The sequence below is a fragment of the Gopherus flavomarginatus genome, chromosome 1 (assembly GCF_025201925.1).
Source record: "Gopherus flavomarginatus isolate rGopFla2 chromosome 1, rGopFla2.mat.asm, whole genome shotgun sequence".
Classification (NCBI taxonomy): Eukaryota; Metazoa; Chordata; order Testudines; family Testudinidae; genus Gopherus; species Gopherus flavomarginatus.
In genome coordinates, this window is record NC_066617.1 from 26037966 (window position 1) to 26050533 (window position 12568).

At 43.8% G+C, this 12568-nt stretch overlaps 1 protein-coding gene across 6 annotated transcripts in view; it reads right to left on the minus strand.

The window, feature by feature from the left end:
* The window catches only part of PHTF2 (putative homeodomain transcription factor 2), a 196127-nt gene that overhangs the window by 163705 nt on the left and 19854 nt on the right, over nucleotides 1-12568 (minus strand). For 5 of the 6 annotated variants that reach the window (XM_050936871.1, XM_050936868.1, XM_050936869.1 and 2 more), the window contains exon 1: nucleotides 12361-12544. The exons of the other annotated variant lie outside the window; for it this stretch is intronic. The gene's annotated coding sequence lies outside the window, so the exon portion shown is untranslated. Of the gene's footprint in view, nucleotides 1-12360; nucleotides 12545-12568 lie in introns of those variants that run through there. 6 annotated transcript variants of the gene reach the window in all.

Sequence of the window (12568 nt, forward strand, 5' to 3'; positions counted from 1 at the left end):
TGAGCCACCTCCACCACTGAGGGGCTCTGGCAGCAGGGCTCTGGTGGCAATTTAACGGGCCCGGGGCTCCTCCCGCTGCCGGAAGCCCCAGGCCCTTTAAATCGCCGGCCTGGGGAAGCTGGTCTGGTCTGGTCTGGCACACCATACTGGCAAGAGCCAGTACGATGTGCCAGACTGGACTTGGCTTACTTTCATCTCTGTTCCAGACTATTACAGATTGGTGCCCCTATGTTCTTCTACAGTGTACCTATGAGAGAAAGCACCCTACGTTAAACGATCTCCTCTTAACAATGCTTCCTTTGAAGTTATGTTCAGCTGCCCTCTATGGGGCAGATGTTCACAAGAAGATGAGGTCTTGGCGAATGACAAAAGAATCTCAAAGGACTTTTTCTTTTAACTAATGCCTGCAAGGCTAAAATGAAATTATCAGCTATGTTATCAATCTCAGAAGTGAATCTGTATACCATACACATGTGCACTGAGCGTCCCCATGGAAATTCAAGTATTTGTGCTCATCTCCGGTGTTCCCATGTGAGAAATTCACAAGAATCCATGTTCTTGTAAATTTCAGAAGCTTACAGAAAAATAGAGGATGGTGCTAAAAATATGTTGGTGCTTAAAACTAGGTTTGGTAAAATGATTTTTATTTTCTATATTTTATTTTATATAAGAACCTGAAGGAGAGACTGAAGGTTTGGGTGTAGTGACTGACTCTCGTTCTGAAATAGGAGATCCTTGATGAGAGGTAACATTACTGGAGGGCTGATGGAGACTCAATGCAGCATTGTCTTGGCCAAGATGAAGCTATTAAAATCAATGTTGCTTTATCTTGTCTTAGCTTCCTGATTACCCTGGGGTTGAGAGGAAGTGGAGAGAATGTATAGAAGTAGCCAGCCAGGCCATGGGAGAAAATGGAGACTGTGACTGAACCAGCCTGTGGACTTGCCCATGAGCAGAACTTCCTGAATTTGTTGTTGAGATCTGTCATGATCAATCTATTAACGGGGTTCTCCACTGCTGAAAGATCAGAAGGAGTATGTCCTTTTCCGATGGACCACTCATGATGGTGCACATGACTCTCTCAATAGGTTTTACCAATGGTGTTTTTCTCTTCCAAAAGATGGGAGATACACAATTCCTGATCCATATGTTCCAAAGATGGAGAGCTTCCTGACATAACCAATTGGATCTCACACACGGCACTACCCAATTCCTGAGGGTGGGCATAAACATCTCACTTGCCCAGCAAATCACCTGCAGCTCCAGCAAGTGTGTAGAGAGACTTCTTGCCATGACCAACAAGCTTATGCCTTCAGTGTGTTAAAATGGGCACCCGAATCTGTCCTGGACATGTGTGTTACTAATGTCATGGTCAGTTCTGGGTCTAGAAAAGCAACCTTCACTGAAAACACTGCATGGTTGTAACCACCAGTCTAGGGATCTAAACACTCATGCAGGTGCACAAAAAAAAAAAAACATTCTGCAAGGGATAGACAGGCAAAAGGACAATGTGCTGCCTTCCTGGACCAAAGACACAAGACCTCACTCTTAAGATTGAAAAAACTTCTAAAGTCGATGGGCAAGGTCCATTGATGATGGTTCATATCACCACTACAGACATTTCATTGCAGGATATCTCACAGATAATAGATGACCTCAGGGAACTTGGAAACATATTAAAGAAGAATGTCCAATGATCTTCTCCGAGATCCGTCCTCTCTCACAAGCTTAGGAGGACAGAAGGTAGAAGATTCTGGAAGCGAACTGCTGGCTAAGTAAGTGGAGGAGGATTTTGGTTTTATGGAACATTGGTCCTTCTTCTACAGGGAAAGAGAGCTGTATAATTTGGATGGCCTCCATCTCAGTAGAAGGGGAAACAAGCTCCTCAGGGACAGGCTGTCTTGAGTAGTCAGGAGGGCATTAAACTAATAGCAAAAAGGAGAAGGTAAAAAAAATTGTTAGAGAATAGCCTAGAGCCCTCAAATGGCAGATTTTAGTTTTGCAGCTCTTTAGGAATTCCTGATGCCTGGAGCGAGGAGGAACATCTTACATCAATTCCAAAGGCCATGGATCATGCAGCCGTATCCACAGCATCAACTCCTGCCTGTAGTAGAATCCTTGCCACAAGGTGTCCTTCAGAGACTAAAGCCATAAATTGCTCTCTATAGTCTTCCAGCAGTTTGTCCACAAATTTAGCAATTGCAGAGAAATTAAAATTATACTTGGGCAATAGAGCTTGATAATTTGCTACCATCATTTGATGTGGAATAAGCCTTTCTGCCACAGAGGCTGAGTGTGTTATGCTCCTTGTCTTTAGGAACAAATTTAGGGTGTGACAGGCACAAGCGTTCATTTGCTGTTGTGATCACCAATGGAGTAGGATGAGTGAAGAAGTCCCCCTTCTAGGGAACTTGATATCTATTCACTCTCCTGGTAGTCAATGGTATGGTCTGCCAGAGTTTGAGAGCTCCACAAAAGCCTCATTAATTAGAAGATTTCAGAGTAGCAGCCGTGTTAGTCTGTATCCGCAAAAAGAACAGGAGTACTTGTGGCACCTTAGAGACTAACAAATTTATTTCAGCATGAGCTTTCATGAGCTACAGCTCACTTCTTCGGATGCATAGAATGGAACACACAGACAGGAGATATTTATACATACAGAGAACATGAAAAGGTGGAAGTATGCATACCAACAGGAAGAGTCTAATCAATTGAGATGAGCTATCATCAGCAGGAGAAAAAAAACACTTTTGAAGTGATAATTAAGATGACCCATAGAAGGTGTGAGGAGAACTTAACGTAGGGAAACAGTTTAAATTAGTGTAATGACCCAACCATTCTCAGTGTCTGTTTAAGCCTGAGTTAACTATCTAATTTGCATATTAATTCGAGTTCAACAGTCTCTCTTTGGAGTCTGTCTTTGAAGTTTTTTTATTGCAAAATTGCCACCTTCAAGTAAAAACAAAAGAACACCACTAGCCATCACCTACAGCCCCCAACTAAAACCTCTCCAGCGCATCAAAGATCTACAACCTATCCTTAAAGATGATCCCTCACTCTCACAGATCTTGGGAGACAGGCCAGTCCTCGCTTATAGACAGCCTCCCAACCTGAAGCAAATACTCACCAGCAACCGCACACCATACGAACATTAACCCAGGAACCTATCCTTGCAACAAAGCCCAATGCCAGCTCTGTCCACATATCTATTCAAGTAACACCATCATAGGACCTAATCACATCAGCCACGACATCAGGGGCTCGTTCACCTACACATCTACCAGTGTGATATATGCAAGCAATGCCCCTCTGCAATGTACATTGGCCAAACCGGACAGTCTCTATGCAAAAGAATAAATGGACACAAATCTGACATCAGGAATCATAACATTCAAAAACCAGTGGGAGAACACTTCAACCTCTCTAACCACTCAGTGACAGACTTGAAGGTGGCAATTTTGCAACAAAAAAATACAAAAACAGTATTCTTACGCCCACATGGCAGCTCTACAAATTTCTGAAATGGGTACATTACACAGAAATGCCACAGATGTTGCCATAACACAAGTAGAATGGAATCTGATCCCCGCTGGAGCTTCTATCTTATGCGTGTGATAGCATAAGAGAATGTAGTTCGATATCCACTTAGAAAGCTGCTGTTTGGATATTGTAGCACCTTTGGATCATTCGGTCGTTGAGACAAACAGCCTTGAGGATTTACGGAAAGGTTTCATTCTGTCTAGATAGAAGGCTATAGCCCTTTGGACATCCAAGGCGTGAAATGCTGCTTCCTGTGCGGTTTTGTGCAGTTTAGGGTAAAATGTAGGGAGATTAATAGGTTGGTGATGGAGAAGGTTGATGCCACTTTGGAGAGGAATTTCAGATGAGATCGCAGCGTGACCTTGTCCTTGAAAAAGGTTGTGCAGGGTGGGTTGGCCATTAGTGCACTAATCTTTCTAACCCTTCTAACAGATGTGATAACCACCAGGAATGTTACCTTCTTAGACATGTGTAATAGTGAGCAGGTAGCCAGTAACTCGAAGAGGGGTCTCATTAGTCCCCTGAGCACTAAGTTCAGATCCCATGTAGGCATGGGTGAGTGTATTTCAGAGTGAAGATTCTGGAGGCCAGCCAGAAAGCATTTTATAGTCAGATGTGTATATGTCGAGAATCTGTTGATCTTGTCGTTGAAGGTGTTAATCGCCATGAGGTGTACCTTCACAGAGCTTAACGACAGTCCTGAGTTCTTCAGCTCTAAAGGGTACTCTAGCACCATTGGTAGTGGCATAATGCAGGGAGCGAGCTGTTTGGTTAGACTCCATGTGGAAAAACATTTTCATTTTTGCAGGTAAGTACTGCACATGGATTCATGTCTGCTGTTCAACAACACGTGTTTGACTTGTTCCGAACAGGTTAACTTGTGTGAATGGAACCAAGGAAAAACCATGCTTTCAGATGGAGTTTCTCCAGCTGTGGATGGAGGATCTGGCGATTGGCCTATGACAAGAGGTCTGGTCTCACTGGAAGAGCCCGTGGAGAATGAACAGACAAACGCAGCAGGTAAGGGTACCAGGTCTGTCTGGGGCACGCTCAGGCAATCATGATGATCTTGGCCATGTCGTGCTGTATCTTGCGTAGGACTGTGTATCAGCAGGATTGGCAGGAATGTACACAAGTGTCTTGTCCCACTGGATTAGGAAAGCCTCCCCTGGAGATCAAGGACTGAGTCCTGCCCTGGAAGAGAACAGAGGGCATTTGTGGTTCTGTACTGTGCTGAGTAAGTCGATGGATGGAAACCCCCATTGATGGAATATCTGTTGTAGGACTGTAAGGTTCAATTCTCATTCATGCTTCTGTGAGAACCTTCTGCTTAGTCTGTCAGCAGTGGTGTTTTGGCATCCTGGAAGGTAAGAAGCTGAAATGTCGATGTGGTGTTGGATACACCAGTCCAATAGTCTCATGGCTTTGGTGCATAGGGAGCAGGATCAGGCTTCCCTTGTCTGTTGATGTAGAACATGCATGTGACATTGTCAGTCATCACACAAATTGATTCATTCCTTATGAATGGTAGAAAGTGGAGACAAGCATTCCTTACTGCTCTGAGTTTTAGCAAGTTTATATGAAGGCATGTCTCTGATGGAGACCACCTGCCTTGTACTGTGATTTGGTCCAGGTATGCCTTCAGCCCAGCAGGGAGGCATCTGCTGTGATCATGACTGAAGGTGGTCTGTGGTGAAAAGGGACTCCTACACAAAGGTTTGTGGGCCTTGTCCACAACTGTAGAGATGCTAGCACCTCAAGAGGTGGTGTTACCATCATATTGAGGCTGTGCTGGGTGGGTTTGTATACTGAACTCAGCCAGCCCTGGAGACACAGAATGCATAACCTGGCATGTTTTACCACAAATGTGGTGGCGGCCATGTGTCCCAGTAGTTGTAGACAAGTCCTTGCCTCAGTTCATGGGCAGATGGAGACAGTGTCTGAGATGTTCGATGGCCAGGAATCTGGCATAAGGTAGACACACTCTGGCTTGAATTGAGTCTAGGTTAGCTCTAAAGAAGTCTAGTAGTTGTGTGGGTACCAATGTTGACTTCTGGATGTTCAGTTGCAACCCCAGTTTTTGAAGAGGTTGATGGTCAGTCGTGTGATTGTTTTGGTCTGTGTACATGTGACCTTTGAGAAGGTAATCATCTAGGTATGGGAAAAGTATGATCTCTTGTTTGCACAGTTGAGCTGTAACTGCAAAGGTTTTGGAGAACATGCTTGGTGCAGTAGACAATCCAAACGGGAGCACTCTGTACTGGAAATGATTGTATCCCACTGTGAATTGGAGGAATAGTCTGTGAGATGGATGTACTGTAATGTGGAAATATGCATCAGAAATATGCTCAGTGGTTTGAGCATTGGCCTGCTAAACCCAGGGTTGAGAGTTCAATCCCTGAAGGGGCCATTTAGGGAACTTGGGTAAAAATCTGTCTGGGGATTGGTACTGCTTTGAGCAATGACTTGGACTAGATGACCTCCTGAGGTCCCTTCCAACCCTGATATCCTATGATTCTATCTTGTAGGTCAAGGGCCAAAAACTAGTCCCCCTGTTCCAGCGCTAGGATTATTGTGCCTAAGGCGACCATCTTTGAATTTTTGGGAGCTTACAGATTTGTTGAGTTTTCGTAGGTCTAATATCAGGTGCCATCCACCTCTTTTCTTCTGGGTCAAGAAATAGTATGAATAAAAACTCTTCCCCTCTGTGTTGTGTTGATACTGGTTCCACAGCACCTTGATGTCTACTTCCAGTCTTAAGAGGTGCTCGTGAGACAGGTCCCTGAGGAGGGATGGGGAGGAAGGTAAGATGGAGGGCAAGTAAAAGGGAAGGAATAGCCCTACCGTATTATTTCTAAGACCCAACAGTCTTAGGTAATACGCTGCTATGCCTGGTGGTGGTGCAGGCAGTGACCAAATGGGAAGGTAAGAGCTGGTGTCAAGAGGAGGTCATTCAGACCCTTGACTAGACCTCCAAAACCATGGTTTGTTCCCTGAAGGTTGAGACACAGTTGGTTGTGGTTGTGTCTGCCATCATAAAGGTGGCCTATTTTTGTGTCTGCTCACCTTGTACACTCTGGATTGAATGCCGGTATATTGAGTATCCCTGGTTCATTGGTAGAGTTAGTACCGCTTCCTTTCATGGGGCAATGTATAGATACTGAGTGTATGAAGAGTGATGCAAGAGTCCTTAGTGGTGTGAAGAACTTCATCGGTTTCGGCCAAAAAAAGTTTGTCTTTGTTGAAAGGTAGGTTCTCTACCTTTACTTGTAGCTCTCTCAGTATGCCGGACGACAATAGCCAGGAGGCTTTGCGCATCATTATAGCTGTGGCCATGGTACAGGCCACATTATCAGCAACATCCAGGGAGGCCTCTAGGGCCATCCTTGTGACAAGGTGTCTCTCAATAAGCACAGATTTGAATTGTGCTCTCCTGTCTTCAGGGATCTCAGTGGTAAACTAGAAGAGTTTTCCATAATTATTTAAATCATATTTAGCCACAAGAGCACTGTAGTTGGCAATCCAGAATTACAATATTGAGGTGGTGTAGACCTTGCAGTTCAAAAAGTCCAGTTGCTTATGGTCTTTGCCCTGTGGTGTAGATCAGGTGTTGAGTTTGTTTGGCCCTGTGGTTAGCAGCTTAAACCACTAAAGAATTCAGTTGTGGATGGGCAAACAGGAAGTTAATTTCTTTGGCTAACACATAATATTTTCAGTCCGCTCTTTTGCACGTTGGGGGAGGAGGGAAAAACGGTGACTGGGGTCTGCCACACCATTTCTGCCAGGTCTAGAAAAGCATCATTTATGAGTAAGGCTATTTGACGAAGAAGACGGTTGCAAGATTTTTTAACAGCTTATGTTGTTTTTCTTGGACTTCAAGTGGGATGTACTGGCTAACCGCTATACGTTTCAATAACTCTTGGAATTGTTTAAAGTCATCAGCCAGGGTGGGTGGAGGTGGCATGACGGCTTCATCAGGAGAAGAATTATGTTCAGGGGTTACTTCCTTAGGAGCGGGTTCTTTCTCTGGTTCCTCTCCTCTGTGGTTGGTTCAGATCTAGTTGGAGAGCATTAGGAGAAGGTTTCGGGGTGTCCTTCTCCGATTCAGGTTGAAGCGATTTTCCCATTAGGATCATTTTTTGAGGGGGAGATCCTGCTTGCCCTCACCTTCAAATTGCTACAGTGGACACACTTGGATGGTACATGCATCTCTGAGGCATCTCACACAGAGAGTGTGCCATCAGAGCACAGCATAGCTTCTTTACAAGAGCCGCAATTTTTTTTTATATTCAGAGAAGCCTGGCATGATCAAAGTAAAGTCCCAGGTGGACTGAGAACTGTTTGAGGTTTGTGCTCCACAGGAAGCAGGGAACTGGGGAACACAGGAAAAATAAATAAGTAAAATTTTTTAATACAACACTAACTACTTATCTAAGGAAAGTTAAACTGAAGCTAACAATTAACTATTTTGCCATCTCCAGGGGTAGAAGCTGATGCACTACCCCGAGCTCCATCTTCAGTCGAGGACAGTTGAGAAAGAACTAAAGGGGTTAGGCTGTGTGCTGAACAAGACTCCAACGGCGCCGCGAGACAGCTATTGCACGAGCATGGCCCGACCAGGCACTGCTACCAAAAATATCCAATTAACAGTGCCGAGACACAATATCACCTGAAGTAGAGCACCCACAAGGCCACACATCCTGAAGAACCTCAGTTACTGCACAAGGTAAGTAACCCTTTCTTGCACGGACGGTGCAGACCACGTTGATGTTGCTGGTTGTCACAGCAGTGCTGAGCAACATAACTGCACTGAAGGTACTAAGTGTTCCGATTGCATAGAATAAACAGTAATGCTGTTAACTTTGGATGTACTGGCAGAGCCAATAGCCCTGAAAAAGCTGAAGACTGAAGAGTCCAGTAGAGGAAGACATCAAATCTCTTCCAAGACAAAGATCTGGGGAGTTAAAGGCACCAAGAGAGGTAGAGACTCTAGTGAAAGAGCTTGGTATATTGGTAATGCCAAAATAGGATGTTTTTCATTACTCCAGAGCGGGACAGATGAAGACACCAGACTTCATGGTCCCAGAGCCAACAGCACTGCCTCAGACAGAGCTAACGTGCTCTTGTGCTTTTGATGTGCAGAACCAGTTCCAGAAGACTTACTGTACAATTTCTTTAGTGATGTAGATTTCTGAATGCTTCTCAGGATGAGAACACTTAGAGCATTTAGATGACACAGCAGAAGAAGATGACGATCAATGTTTCTCATCCAACTTCTGCTTAAAGTCTTGTGCTAGAGGAGGGCACTCCTGATACAGAATCTATCGGTTCAAAGTTAGGGGTCCAGTTCTGATACTGGACACACAGGTCTCATTGTGTCCACTAGATGGACCTTGGAACAATAGTCCGTCTGCTTTTTCATTGTAGTGGGCAAGGATGCACAAACTGGCCATCTGTCCCTCACATGCCCTTCCCCTATGCAGAATAAACATCTTTCTTGTCTATTCAGGACAGGGAACACAGCCCTGCATGTAGCACATAATTATAAAGAAATCCTTGGATTTCAAACCAACCCCTGGGATTTATTTTAGATTTAAACTAGCTAACCTAACACTAATTAAACTAACCCTAGTATAAACAACTATTTACAAAAAGATTTTTAGAAAGCTGGCTGAACTGCAAAACTATGGAAAGCTCAGACTCTTGCCACTGGCCATGAAAAGGAAATGAGAGGATGGTGGTGGACACGCCCACTTTGCAGCCTTGGCTGGGCTCATGCACCATCTAGACATACTGCAGACAAGAATCTCTCGCTTCAGTGCACTAGACTCGCACAGACCTAAAGTGGAATCTAATGTGCACAAATACTTGAAGAACCATTATAATACAAATTGTCAACATCATATGTCAAAATATACAAAGTAAATATCCTTAAATCAAACTCTAATAAGTTCTCAAATAGCATTTTTCTTATTTTGCCTACCTGCAAATTTTGATTATTATAGATGGATATATTTTTAGCTAGTTTGTGTGTGAAGTGAAATCATAGTTTACCAACATTTACTGATAAAAAAAATCTAATTCTCCTAAACCTATTTAGAATACTTTCCACTCTCAGGAATGAGGAAAGAAGGAACAGCCATTGCTTTCCAGTGACCCCTGCCAGTCAGTACAGGAATATGGAGTGGAAATCCATCAACCTCATGAAGAAACTTGCACAAATACAGACAGATATCATCTTCCTTTCCAAATGCAAACGGATGGACATCCAACTGCTAGAACAGGGCCTCATCCTCCCTGATTGAACTAACCTCGTTATCTCTAGCTTGCTTGCATATATATATATATATATATATATATATATATATATATATATATATATATATACACACACACACACACACACACATACATACACACACACACACCTGCTCCTGGAAATTTCCACTACATGCATCTGACGAAGTGGGTATTCACCCACGAAAGCTCATGCTCCAAAACATCTGTTAGTCTATAAGGTGCCACAGGATTCTTGGCTGCTTTTACAGGAATAACATTGTTTGGCTCCAAGAGCTTGCTCTACCCTGCTGGCTGTGTAGGAATAAGCTCTCTTGCTCCATCAAAATGAACAACGGCACTTAATTCAACTACACTATATATGCCTGAGATCATTAGTATTTCCTTGTTTCCCCATGCATTTGTGAACTTACTGAAACATTTCAACTATTCTAGCATTGGGTCTTTTTCTAAAGTAGAAATAGCTTATAATGCTACATTACTGGAATAACTTTTTTTAAAGTTATGTACGGTATAATTCATTTTTCCTACAAACCCACTTGAGCAAGTCTTTCATGAATTCAAAGTTGTTGCTCAGATGACTCAAACTCACATTTTATTAGTAGTAACGTTTATATTTAGAGTAATAAATATGTTGGTACCAACAATACACTACAACAGAAACCCTAATTACATGGAAATTCCATTTCAAATATGAGTCAGGATCTTAAAATGTATTATTTCCAAACAGTATCCTTTGTTTTCCCTTTTAGCATGGAAAACAGTTTGCAAAGACTGTATAGGAGCTATAGAAATAAACCAAAACTTAAAACTAAAATAAATGTTTTATATCTTACATACATCCGTTCCTGAACACTTTACAGAAACAAAAATGAAGTGTTGAGGAAAGGATAATCCTTTCCAGGAAGCTACAAACAAAGCAGCAAAACAAGGCAGTCCACTAGAGCCCACCAAAGCTGCAGAAAAAGTGCGAGGAGCTTTAGGCCTTTGAAAGAGAGACACATGTATACTGGAAACCAAAAACAGCAAACACAGAGCAGTAATGAATTGTAATACATAATGAGGATATAACCTACCATTTAGTAATTGCACTAAATGTAGCTAAAAATGGTGGCCTTTCACATACTAGGATTAACAGATTATATCAGTAGGAGATGCCCTAGTTGAAACAAAAGATGCAGCCATCTGGTTTCTCGAATCAACATAAAGTAGTAAATTGGGGAGATTACTGAGGACACATTCCAAACTATGTAGCTGTATCAGTCTTAAGAGACTGGAGACCCAAAAAAGCCATGCCATGTCAAAATAACACTAACACTTAACATTATCTCAACCATTTTTTAATCAAAAGGACCTCAGAACATTTTACAAACATTAATTAAACCTCACAATGCTCTTCGGAGGTAAATCATATCACAGATGAGTATCTAATGATCAGAGAGATTAAGCGATTTACTCAAGGTCACATAGCAAGATGCTGGCAGAGCTTGGAAGAATCATCAGAATTCTCAACTCCTCATTATTTTTCAAGCACCCACAAATATACTAGGCAGCAGATAAAACAAATGAAAAGACAGTCTTTAGTCTAAAGAGCATACAGACTAAAATGTACAAAATGTAGTAAGTGAGGGTCATAGACAAAGCTCATTTTAGCTTTGTCTATTTCCCCTCCATTTCTCACAGAAGAGAGGTCAGAAGGCGTTTTAGAGAGAACTTCTAAGGCGGCCTGGCAAACAGTTTCTGAGAGGAAGATCCAAGCATAAGGGCAGCTTGGAATAGAGGGGCTGTCAGTGTTGGGGAAGGGAAAGATGCAGAAGTGGGGATGCAAAGAAACCCACAGGCAAATGAGTGGAAGGGATGCAATGTATGAAGGTGAGAATATGAAAGGAGACGAGGTTAGAGATGAAAGCAGGGATTGCATGATACAGGGCCTTGAAGGCAAGAAAAAGAGTCAATGTGATTCCCATCATCTGCTCCACCTACTGAACCAAATTCATCCTCTTCCAAGAAAATGAGGGTTATTCACAGCAGCTCCAAAATTAGGCTTTTCACATAGCACCCATGAATAAGGAACTATTAGTTCAGGGCTTCAAAAATATCAGAGTACGCCTATTAGCCTGAAGGCTAAACCAACTATAGCCCAATAAAAAGGACCAGTGAGCTCCAATGACAACAGCTCCAGCCCCTCAGTCCCCCTCCCTTCCCGCGGGCCGCCAGCCCCTGTTCCCCTCCCTCCCCCCGGCTACCAGCCCTTCGGTCCCCTCTTTCCTCCCCCATTCCTTCCTCGTGTGTGGAAGCTGCTCTACCCCCGCGGCTCATCCTCTTCCCTTCCCCTACCCCACAGAGCCTAAGCCCCCTCCCCACATACTATCGCCTTATCCCTTCCCCAGTATGCGTAGGAGCCAGAGCCAGCCTGGCGCCCCCCACCCACGCGGGGTGCGTAGCCTGCCCCCTCTCCTCCCATGTGTAAGGAGATTTTTCCTCTGCTCCCGACCCCGGTAAGCGTTGAGATTCGAACCTTACCGGTTAGCCGGTGCCGCGATGAGGCAGCAGCGGGAAGAGCGCGCGCCGCAGACAACAGCAGCTGTGCGGGGGTAACGAAAGGCAACAGCTGTGGGGAAGCGCGAGCTCGAGAATGAGGCAGAGCCGCGACGGCAGCAACAGCGCGCGGCCGGGACAGAGAGGCGGGAACAATGCGCAGCCAGGATAGAAGGGCGGGAAAAGGGGAGGT